Source organism: Bidens hawaiensis, unplaced genomic scaffold (assembly GCF_021521415.1).
Source record: "Bidens hawaiensis isolate Kalapana, Puna unplaced genomic scaffold, B.hawaiensis_p1.1 tig00011228_1, whole genome shotgun sequence".
NCBI lineage: Eukaryota > Viridiplantae > Streptophyta > Magnoliopsida > Asterales > Asteraceae > Bidens > Bidens hawaiensis.
Window position 1 is genome coordinate 81306 of NW_027491873.1, and position 11434 is coordinate 92739.

An 11434-nucleotide genomic window follows, 5' to 3' on the forward strand; every position below is an offset into this window, starting at 1 on the left:
TAAGCAAAAAAAGTAGCCATTCAATCTATCTTGAACTTTGTGTTTTTTAAACCATGACACTTTAAAAAGAATGAAGGAAATATATATTTTCATGTTTAACATTTGAACTCAAGCCCTCTTAGAAAAAAAATTATAAAAACCAAAACCTTGGATGGAATGACATTCTTAACTTTTTTGAAAGGTATTTTCACAATTTCACCTTATCATATCTATATACGTAATAAGTAAATAAATAAGAATCTTGAACATTCATGAATTGGCATGACTAACTTTACATATTTAAACTAAATAATGAAACTCGTGCGAGAAAAACAAATTAATTTATTTCATTTTAAAGCTTATACAAATAAAAATATAAGTGCTAAGGGTCCACTTGGAATTAAACAATTCATTAATATTCAAGAGAATCTTAAATATTTTAAAGAAAAAAAATAAATAATATGTGATTAAATCAGGTGATTACAAAATAAGCAGCGTATGGTGATTCCTTGAAGCTATCTTCCAAAACATATAAAATTATTATAAAAATAAAACTGTTGTTGAAGACCATTGGAATTTGGAAATGTTATTTATAAAGTTTTACGTATAGTTCTCTTAATTGTATATACAATTCACTTTAGTCTTAGTGTGTACACAAATTTTGTGATACGATGTTGGTCAAATCGTTGTGTACTTGTGTTAAATAGACCAGATAATCTCTTTGTATAGGTGTTAACTAGGGCTGTGCAACGGTTCAGAATCGCGAGAACCGAACCGGAACCGGAACCGAAAATGAGTGAAAAATAGAACAGGAACCGGAACCTGTTATAGTAAACCGGTTCGGTTTCAGAACCGCTAAAGCCGGTTCTCGCTAAGCGGTTCTGGCTAGAACCGGTTCGATCATTTATTTATCAAATGAGTTATGCAAACTTTACAAATTGCAAAACAAGTTTATACAATTGTATGTATTCTTTCAAGGTAAAACAAATTTAGATTACAACATCAACATCCGTTATTAAAACCTAAGTGTTGAAGTTAAATAAATCATTAGAAATGATAGAATAATGAAAGATCATATCATTTTATATTAATTACCTTGATAGCTTAAATCAAAATTAATTATGGTTGCTAGTTCTTGAACGTAAAGAAAGAATATTTGAATTAAAAAATGATTGAATTGATGCCGGTTTATAAGTTACTCTATAAAAAGTGGGGATTGATAAGTTTATTTAACACGTTTTGAATATTCCGGTTCTTCGGTTCCAAGCCTAGAACCGCCGGTTTTACCCGGAACCGAACCGGGAACCGTTTAATGCAAATTCTGAGAACCGAGAACCGAACCGGCACACACATTAGCGGTTCTGAGGCACCGGTTCGGTTCCAGTTCTTCGGTTCTGACGGTCCCGAACCGTTTTTTGTTCACCCCTAGTGTTAACCATCATAAATCATAACTTTTAGTTGTTGGTTAACCGTTGGCGTTTATAAGCATTATTAGTGGAAACCAAGTCTTTTTCCACTTAAGCTTATTTTGTAATTATTGGACTAATTGATGATCAGTGCAACCCTAGTTAGGGGCGCTCACCCTTGGATCTCGTAGTCTCGTAGAGCCAACCCTTAGACCCCTCTTAGGGTGCTACCATTTTGGCACTCCAAGGGGCTACACCTTACAACCTTAGAGGTTCCTTAGTGCCTGAAATCACAACAATCCTAATTGAACTTTTATTCAACACTTTCTAACTTGTATCAATGTTTACTATAATCTCTTATATATTCATCAATTAAATCCTAGTTGCACAATTGTCACACCCTCATTCTAGGCCTAGGGGTATGATCCATAGTTGGTACTATGTTTGTAAATAAATCAGAGTTGCGAGTTAATGCGAAAGACTTTATAAAAACATAAGGATCATATTTATAAATATTTACAATACAAAAGATGAGACGATAGTCTCGATTAATTTTACTTGTTCATAAGTTTACAAAACCACCATATTTTAATATTTACACAAAATTATCCGAGCCATCGGATTCTTGAGCTTCTTCGTCTTTCAAGCTCTATTCCTGATTACCTGCAAAATGTTATAAAATACGCCAGCAACGAATACTGGTGAATATGCTGACGCTAAAAATATTTACTTTACTTAACTACCCCTCGAGACCACGTAAGCCTCGGCCCATCTTGGCTTAGGAATAATCAAGTTAAACAATCATCATAAACTCGAGTCTCTACACTAGGTCACCTTAGCAAAACACCGCAGCGTTTCGACGTACTTAGGTACCATAAATACACACAAGGTCATTCTCACTCGTACATACTTTGGTCTGGCCCATCGTGGCTGGAGGTCGTGACCAGGCGTGGTGCGATGTGCCCACCGCATACCACATATGTAAGGATCCAGACAAACATATACCACAGCCTGAGGGCTAGGTTTATACTCTTATTTACAATGTTTTTAGAGACACGAAGCCTCATGTAAAGTTTTACACATAACACGTTTTGTTTGTTTGAAAACAAGTTTATAAAAGTGGGGCGTATTCACCTTTTCAATGGGATTGGCTTCCAACACCGTCCGTTAGTCTTTCCTACGCTATCTCGCACCTATAGTACGAGTATAACATTTATTAGGCGGATACACGATCCGACTTTAAGACCACTAGTCTTATTTATCTCGATGAACCTTTAGTTCAATATTTTTTTTTACTTTAAAACCTTTAGTTAAAAAGTAATCTTTATAAACCTTTAGTTTGTTTATAAAAACCCGACGTTTCTTCTTCTTTAAGAAACGTATTCTTTTCTTTATTATTTAAGTATACTTATTATACTTAAATAATATATTTTATAACAAATAATATTTATACATATATATATACTCATATATATATATTTTATTTTTTCTTTCTTTATTTTCTTTGTTATTCATTTCTTGTTTATCGAGAATAATATTGACTCGGGGTATTAAGCCTTTACAATATTTTATTATTATTTTGGTCGGCATTATGCATACCTTGATTGGCTAAAAAATACTCTTCACACTTGGGCAGCGCTTCGACGCCGCTCAATCAACACTCCTTTCTTGTAAACTCTTGCTCCTCACTTGGCACGCTTTTCGAGATGCCAACACTTCTCAGCACGTACTTCGAGGTAAATTTCGGGACGTCGAGGCAACACTTCCTCCTTACTTGGAACGTCGTCGGTAGGTGGTACGTAATGGGCACGGAAAACGAGGTAACGTGGTACGTTTAACAAGGTGGATTAATGGCACGTTTCCCAATATGTAGAGAGAGGTTAGAGAGAGAGTGTTATGAGAGATTTGGTGTGAGAATGGCATGAACCCGTAGCTACTATTTATTGGGCTGAAATTGGGTCCCATCGCGGTACGCGATGGGTTCCCTGGCTGGCCCGTCGCTTACCACGACGTAGGCCTGCCCAGTCATACCCTAGACCTGCCACGTGTCGACACGTGGCGGACGTGTTGCCACGTGGCGGCAGACGTTGCCACAGTGTGTCACGTGGCACACGTGTCAATATCTGTCAGACAACCCATCACGGTACGCGATGGGTGTCTTTCTTGACCTGTCGCGTAGCGCGATGGGTCAAGAAATCATATTTTTCATTTTGGCCCCTGAAGTTTAGAAATTGACCGAATTGGTCTATTGACTTTGAAAATTGACATTTTTGGCCCGATATTTACGTGATGTTACAACAATATATGTTGACGACACTAAAAGCATCAACTTTTTATCATTGCCAGTCAAACATACTATAATTTTGGTTTTTTTGGTGTAATGAGCATTCTTATTTGATTGAAGTTACAACGCAGAATAACCTCAATTGATTGAATTATGATACAAAGAACTGTATTCGCGCATTGTGGCGAAGCGGGTTAGTTACACTGCATGCTCGAAAGCTATTGTGTGTCGCGTCTGGAAGTCGGTCGGCATCTGATCAATTTGTTATGTGTAAACGTTTGTGGCAAAAGTTTCATTACAAAAGTTGAGGGGATAGAAGGTAAATATGTAAGTTAAAAGTACAAAAGTTTAAGTACCAAGTTAATGGACCAAAATGTAAATATATGTTAAACTAGAGTCAAAGGATCAAAAAGTATAAATGTGAAACTTTTATAACAAAAATATAAACATAATAAGTTTGTAACTAAAGTTGAATGGTCAAAAAATATATATGTAAAACTTTTATGATAAAAAGTCTATTTAACTTAACTTAGGTTTTCATTTAATATAGTTATTATCAATGTTTTAAAAACCGGTACATACCGGCCGGTTGAACCGGTTATACCGGATTTCGGTAAGACACCCTGTATTTAAAGCCCGATATTTTTAGGCGGTTTGCTAGAACGTCGTACCGCCGGTTTTTTCGAAAATACCGGTTTAAACCGGCAAACCGGTTTTAAAACCAAGAGATTTTTTTATATTTTTTGCGACAAATATTTTTTAAACACGACTTTTAACCTAGAAGATAACATTAAAACGAGCAAACACACTAAACAACGATTTGTGAATCAACTAATTTTGTATCTTGCAAATCCAATGTTAGTTTATTTACATCTTTTATAATTAATTAACTTCACACATAAAATAAAACTTCATATTTGACTTGATCATATTTTATATGTAATGTTTGGTTCATGTGTAATGTTTTTTAATGTATTATAGGATTATCTTTTTAGTTGGAGTTGTATTTATATGAGTTAGAAAGTAACTATTCAATCCGGTTGAACCTCCCGGTACATTCCGGTTCAACCGGTTATACCATTTTTAAACAAAATCCGGTACGAGTAAAATACCGGTTTTTAAAACATTGGTTATTATAATGAAAGTCAAACTGTCAAGACATGTCGATTGGTCTTTAAATGGATGGTTTTGGACTTTTGGTAAATTTCATTCTTTGCATGGGAGATAATTCAACCCTCTTGATATCGAAGGGGTGAGACATAAGTCAGTACGCTACTCATTTAGCTTCTGATTAATAAACACGTTTGGAGTATTACTCTCAGGATTAGCCTGCCCGAAGGCAAGAGTTCTTGTTTAGTTTTTTCTTGTCGAATGATGAAATAACAACTCCTAAAATCAATTAATGAAATTCATATATTGCTCACTTTATTGAACTCGAACCCGCATCAATGATGAGGATAAACAACAGTAACCACTAAACTAAGAGACTATCGACCTGTAATTACCTAGTTAAATGTATAAATTAATCACACGCAACTGGTTTTATGCCTCATTTGTAGCAATTCATAAACTATTAGAACTAATAAATTCGTTCGAACATAAATTCATCATATAGTTCAATTTTGTTTAGGGTAACCGTAAGGATCTGTTATTAGAAAAGTAATGGCATCATGGTCCCACCAACCCCTACTTATCAATGTTATCGGTCAAATGCAACTTGTATTGGGTGAACTTGACACCTCTAGTAAAAAAATTAAATACGTAACTTAAAATCTTATATTTTCTATCAAGAAATATATGAAGATAAAGATTTGCAAGTGTTTTGGTGCTTTACACAAGTTTTGAATCACTTCCTAATAATGTTAGCAAATCATCTTACCTTCAATTTGTACATAAATTTAGTTTCTCTCTATAGAACCGTATGTGAAAATCCAGAGTTCGCGAGCCTCAATCGACCTTTGACCAAATCAATATTTCCCTTTTTCTAGATCTTCAAGTTTGTATAGATAGCATAACAAGTCCCTTAACTTGCCAATATGTCACATGAGTACCAAATCTCAAAATGATTAAACATCACATGATCTGTAGAAACCTTTATGTTATTGTGTCCTTCAGAATTAATTCATTTTAAGAGATTCATAAATGTGACACAAATATATGTAAATAAAAGCCACATGATCGGATCTAACTTTAGTGAAAGTGAAGTGACATAAGTATCCGCTATACATTTTATAATCGTCTTCCTCATTAAAGTTTTCAAAAGTTACATTAAGTATCCAAATATCCAACAGCTTAAAAATTATCACCGGTTTTTATATGCACTCTTTATTTTACATTTTTTTGAGAAAACTAAATAACCGAAGCAATTAAAAAATCAATTGTTCAATTATGTTTGATATTCGAGTTTTGTGCTTTCATTGTGATTATATGCTTGTAAGTAAACTAATTACATATATATTTGTATAAATAATTTAATACATACAAGGATAATTTCATATATTACACCTAAAAGTCGAGTAATATCACATTCACTCAAACAAAAACCGTAATATTAAGTATGCTCATTTTTATGGATGACATAAACACACTTCACTGATATAATAACTTAGTTTATGATAGTTATAAATGAAAGAAAAAAGAGACATTATGTTGTGAACTACCAACAAGGCAACAATATTTAATATGTAAAGCATATAAGCACAATAATACGGATAATAGAGTTTAAGGAGAAAAAGAGAATGAAAAACTTCACTCTTATTGATGTATATAATAACAAATTCAAAAGCCATTATTATTATATATAACATTTAACAAGTTTGGTGTCGCTAAGTGTCGATTGGGCCTTTTGGCAACACCAAATTGGTTCTTGGCATTACGATTTTTTTTAATTCAAGTATGTAACAAACATAATGTAAACCAACCAAATGCGCGTAGACTCACAACCTTAATGCCCGGGACCGACAACACTCAAGTTATATCAACGATCAGTTTTACCAATTGACACCACCTGTTGGTTCATCTAAATTTCTTTTTCCCGTTTTTAAAATCCGGAACTGTAACTAAAGTAACCGAAAACGACGTCCGAACTTGTATCAATTTACCGTCTCAATGCCTGGGACTGACAATACCTGGCTTTTACCACCAGGTTTACAGACTAAATAAACGTATAATAATTAATTTTTTTTATTTGTTAATTTGATGAATTTAATTTTTGGGTTTTAACGTTCAGGCTTTACCAACGGTTTCTATATCGTAACAAGCGTAACCGATAATGTTCGAATTCGCATCGAATTCAAGTAACCGAAACCGATGACATTGCGTCGATTTACCGCCTTAACGCCCGTGACTGACAACGTTAGGGTTTATCTCCACTTGGTTTTTATCGACCTGCCTGGCGTAACTCGCCGGATAAAACACTCGTTATATATAAAACGAAAACATATAGAAAATAATTTCTTTTTTTTCTCTCTCTCGTTAATAGGTTGTTAATTTGTTATACTAACTCATTAATAGAAAACTTGTAGGTGATAAAAATCTTGTATATATGTATTTCAAGCTTTTATAGGTATATACAAAGTTACGTTTATAATATACATCAAAAAAGTTTTGTTATATTTATATCTAGGCTGTTAAGAAAATAATAATACTATATTTAGGGGCGAACCTAAATAGGTTGTTAGCTGTCTACGAAAACCCACTAGTTTTGAAACATTTTAATAGATTTGCGATTCTTAAAGAAGGTATACACTTTTGTTTTCCTTTTGTATTTTCTTCTATATGTCACCTGAAGATGGAGGGTTGTCGAAATTTAATTGATTGGTGTAACAAAGTAAGTCCTTTTATCTTAAAATCTATGTTTTTTTTTCTATACTAAGTATTTAATTGCTAATGTTAATAAAAAAATTAGAAATAATGACTGTTTTTGTTTGTGCAAGCATTAGCCGCTAATCCAGTTCATATTGGCATCAAATGGGCTTCACATTTGAGTATCTATAGATTTGAAATGGGCTTTTTATTAAAACGAGAATTTAAGTTGTTGTATTGTATTATTTAACGTTTTTTTTTTAATTTTAATTTATAGCCTTTTCTTTTTCAATTTGACATTTGACACTTATTTTTATATAATTTTAGTTTCGGTAATTTTATACTTTTTATTTGTTGTATTTCATTAAAAAAACTAAATAGCAATTTTTATATGACATTTGACACGTGGTATGACAATTAACAAAACTGGGTTATATCACAACATATAAAATATGAGATTGCCTCTGTCTAGTGTTAAAACTAAGTTATTCCACAATAAATTGGGCCGGAGTTTTTGTTTAATAAATTTTATTATTAAGTTTTATTTTGGACAGGATAATCACTCGTTTTGTAAAAGCGTAGACCGACTTGTCCTTCTTCCTACCTACAACCGTCTTTCTTTTTCCTTACAATTCACTCATCACGACCAACTCCACCGATCATTCCACCAAACACATGCTTAATCAATTTCAATTAGCCGTAACAGTACGCACACCTCTTAATTACATCACCATACGATGAAATTGGGTAAACAACAACAGCCACAGCAAGAACGACCACGTTTGACCTCGTCAATCAGAAGCAAAGCCGCTCATTTTGTCTCTGATCTCACCACCGTTATCCTCAATCCAATTTCCGATAAACCCAGTTCTGTAAGTCTTTTCTTATTAATTATTATTATTCTATCCATTCCATCACTTAGTTTTACGATTTTTTTAATATTTGGATTATTGGGGTTTATCTTATGTTTGTGAAATTTGACTTCAATTGTTCATTAACATGATTTTGAATTAATATAGCTTTAGGGTTAGGGTTTAGTAATGAAATTATATTATTTTACAATATTGTTTATATGATTCTGTTAGGGAAATGCGAGTAAAGAACCGAGGAGAAACACGCAACAATGTAGTCAAGAAGACGATGTACCCGTTCTAGAAGACGGTCCGGATACATCTTCCTTCACTGCGTTTCTCTATTCGTTTTTATCCCCGTGTAGAACGGAAGAAACCGAGCCCGAGTATGCAAATTGGAACGATTATCAATCCAACAAAACCGATTCATCATCGAAAGAAAATAGTAACAAGAAAGGTATTTTATCGAGGGGGAAACAGTCAATTGGCAAGGCTTTTTCGCAGGCTGCTCGGTATGGGACCGGGTACCGGTTTCGTTTCATTCGTCGGGTAAGGTGAATACGGAGTCGAAAGTTGATGATGGTAAAGAAACGGGTACACAGTTCGGGTCGAATGAGGGGGTCGTTGTGCAAAAACCGAGCGGGCCTAAACTTCCAAACATGTCAGAGCCTTCACAGCTTATGACGGAAGACACGCGGGCTGCTCTTTATGTTGCACTGCCGGTTCTCAGTCAAGGAAAGAAATGGGTCCTTCTGTACAGGTATATTATTTACGAAAGATTTGTAGTTTTTTCATTATTTAGTTATTTATTTTTTTGTGTTTGGTTTTCATGTGCAGTACATGGAGGCATGGCATATCTTTGTCAACTTTGTATAGAAGAAGCAATCCTTGCCACGGGTTAAGTCTGCTGGTAAGTCCAAACGGGTCAGACCTGTTGACATGCCCAAATGACCCGTATCCATTTGAGGTTAATCTTTAAACTGATACTTGATTGACACATTTCAGGTTGTTGGAGATCGTAAAGGTGCGGTGTTTGGTGGTTTAGTTGAGGCACCATTGAGACCATCATCCAAGAAAAGATATCAGGTATGCTTATTTGTGATACTATTTTATAAAGTATATAATTATACATTGATTTAACTTTTTTTTTTTAAATCTTCATGGGCTGATGAATACTATACAGGGATCAAATGATACATTTGTTTTTACAAACACTCCTGGTTGTCCTGTTATATTTCGTCCAACAGGTACTGCTATTTTATAACAGATTCGCGTTAATAAGTTGTTTAGTTACAAACAATTTATGAATCTTTTCTGTTCTGGTGTATTTAAGCAGGCATCAATCGGTATTTCACACTGTGTTCAACCGAGTATCTAGCACTTGGTGGTGGCAATCATTTTGCATTGTATCTCGATCATGATCTGTAAGAGTCTTGCTATCTTAATTCCTTTTGGTGACATAAATTCCTCAACTATTTAGCTGTTGACATGTCTTTTATTGTTTTCTAGATTGAACGGGTCAAGTTTGGCCTCAGAAACATATGGTAACTCTTGTTTGTCACACACTCAAGATTTTGAGGTGAAGGAAATCGAGGTGCCATCTCTTTCTCTCCAATGTAAAAATAATTTGTATCCGTTTAATGTTAGAAATTTGGGTTGATTTGATGATGTTGAATGTATGCAGCTGTGGGGGTTTGTATATGCTTCAGAGTATGAAGAGACGATATCAATGTTGAGAACCGAGGTACCTGGGATTTGTCGTTGGTAGCATAACACGCTGGATGACATTTTGTATATATTTTACTTTTGGATTTACTATAAAGATTTAAGGAGTAAGGATTTTGTGTTATATTGAAAAAAGGAGTTAATACGAAAGCATGTCTAGGCTTTCTTGTTGAATTGTATGTTCATTTGTATTTGGCTGCTTGTCAATATGGTGATGTTACACATATATGACTAGTATTTGACAATATCAATGGTGGTATTCACGGCCGAGGCGATGACAACAACAAAAAGAAGACAACGATAGCGATAACAATAAAAATGGACGAAAACGATGGCTGTATACAAGTTAAATGGGCAGCCCTATAGTAGTGACTACTGAACCATTGAATAAGGAAAATACACCCTTTTTGGGGCCAGCTCTATTATTCATTTATTCATTAGTATTATATTTTATTATGATTTTAGTATGTGATAATAGAAAAGTTTTTCACATCGTCAATGTGGTTGATTTTGAGTATAAAACGAAGACGACTGATCTACATGTTTCATCTTCACCATGCGTTTTCAATTACAAAGCAAATAAGACTAATACACATTTTTCATCTCTGCGTTGAGTTTTTAACTATAAATTCAATGTTCAAGTGCAGGAGATATTAATTTAAATTGGGTTGAGTTATTCTACAAAGTCCAATAAAAATGTTAAGTGCGAGAAACAATAATTAATTGACATGTGTCAAGTATGTACCAAAAAATGTATAAAAGTAATAGTACATATTTTCTCACTCCACATGCAAGTCACATGTTAATCATTTCATTATTTTTAAACGTCTATAACTTTTTCATATGATATTTTTTTTCAAAATAAAATTCACCATAATAACACGTGCTTTTTATCTTTAATAGGAGAGTGATTTTGGAATATAAAAATAAAAACAATTTACGTATTGTGTCTTTTTTGCTTTTCATTGTATCTTTCTGTTTGTCAAAGTGTTTTTTTTCGCCATTGTGTCTTTGAACTGATCGTTGTGTTTTTTTTAAATACTAATAACACCGTTAAGTAAATATAATGAAAAATACCAACAAATTATCTAATACATAAAACACAATGATGAATACATATTACATAATAAACAGAAATGTAAAACACAATAACGAATACATATAACACAATGACCTGAACGTAAGACACAATGGTAAATACATATAAAACAATGACTTAAAACGTAAAACACAATGAAATCTACATATTACACAATGACTTGAACGTAATACACAATTAACATAATAACTATTTTTCTCAACTTAAAAATGTTGAGCACAATGACTAAAACACAATGATAAGCAGAAAGACAAATGTTGAGCATAAAAACACAATGACAAACAAA

General features: G+C 33.5%; 1 pseudogene across 1 annotated transcript; it reads left to right on the forward strand.

Annotated features, from left to right (window-relative positions):
• Positions 1-8170: 8170 nt before the first annotated feature.
• LOC143537525 (uncharacterized) lies at positions 8171-10104 on the forward strand (annotated as a pseudogene). Its single transcript, XR_013136069.1, has 8 exons — positions 8171-8345; positions 8559-9084; positions 9162-9234; positions 9330-9410; positions 9508-9571; positions 9661-9748; positions 9834-9918; positions 10009-10104. The product of XR_013136069.1 is annotated as an uncharacterized LOC143537525 (transcript).
• The last annotated feature ends 1330 nt before the right edge of the window (positions 10105-11434 follow it).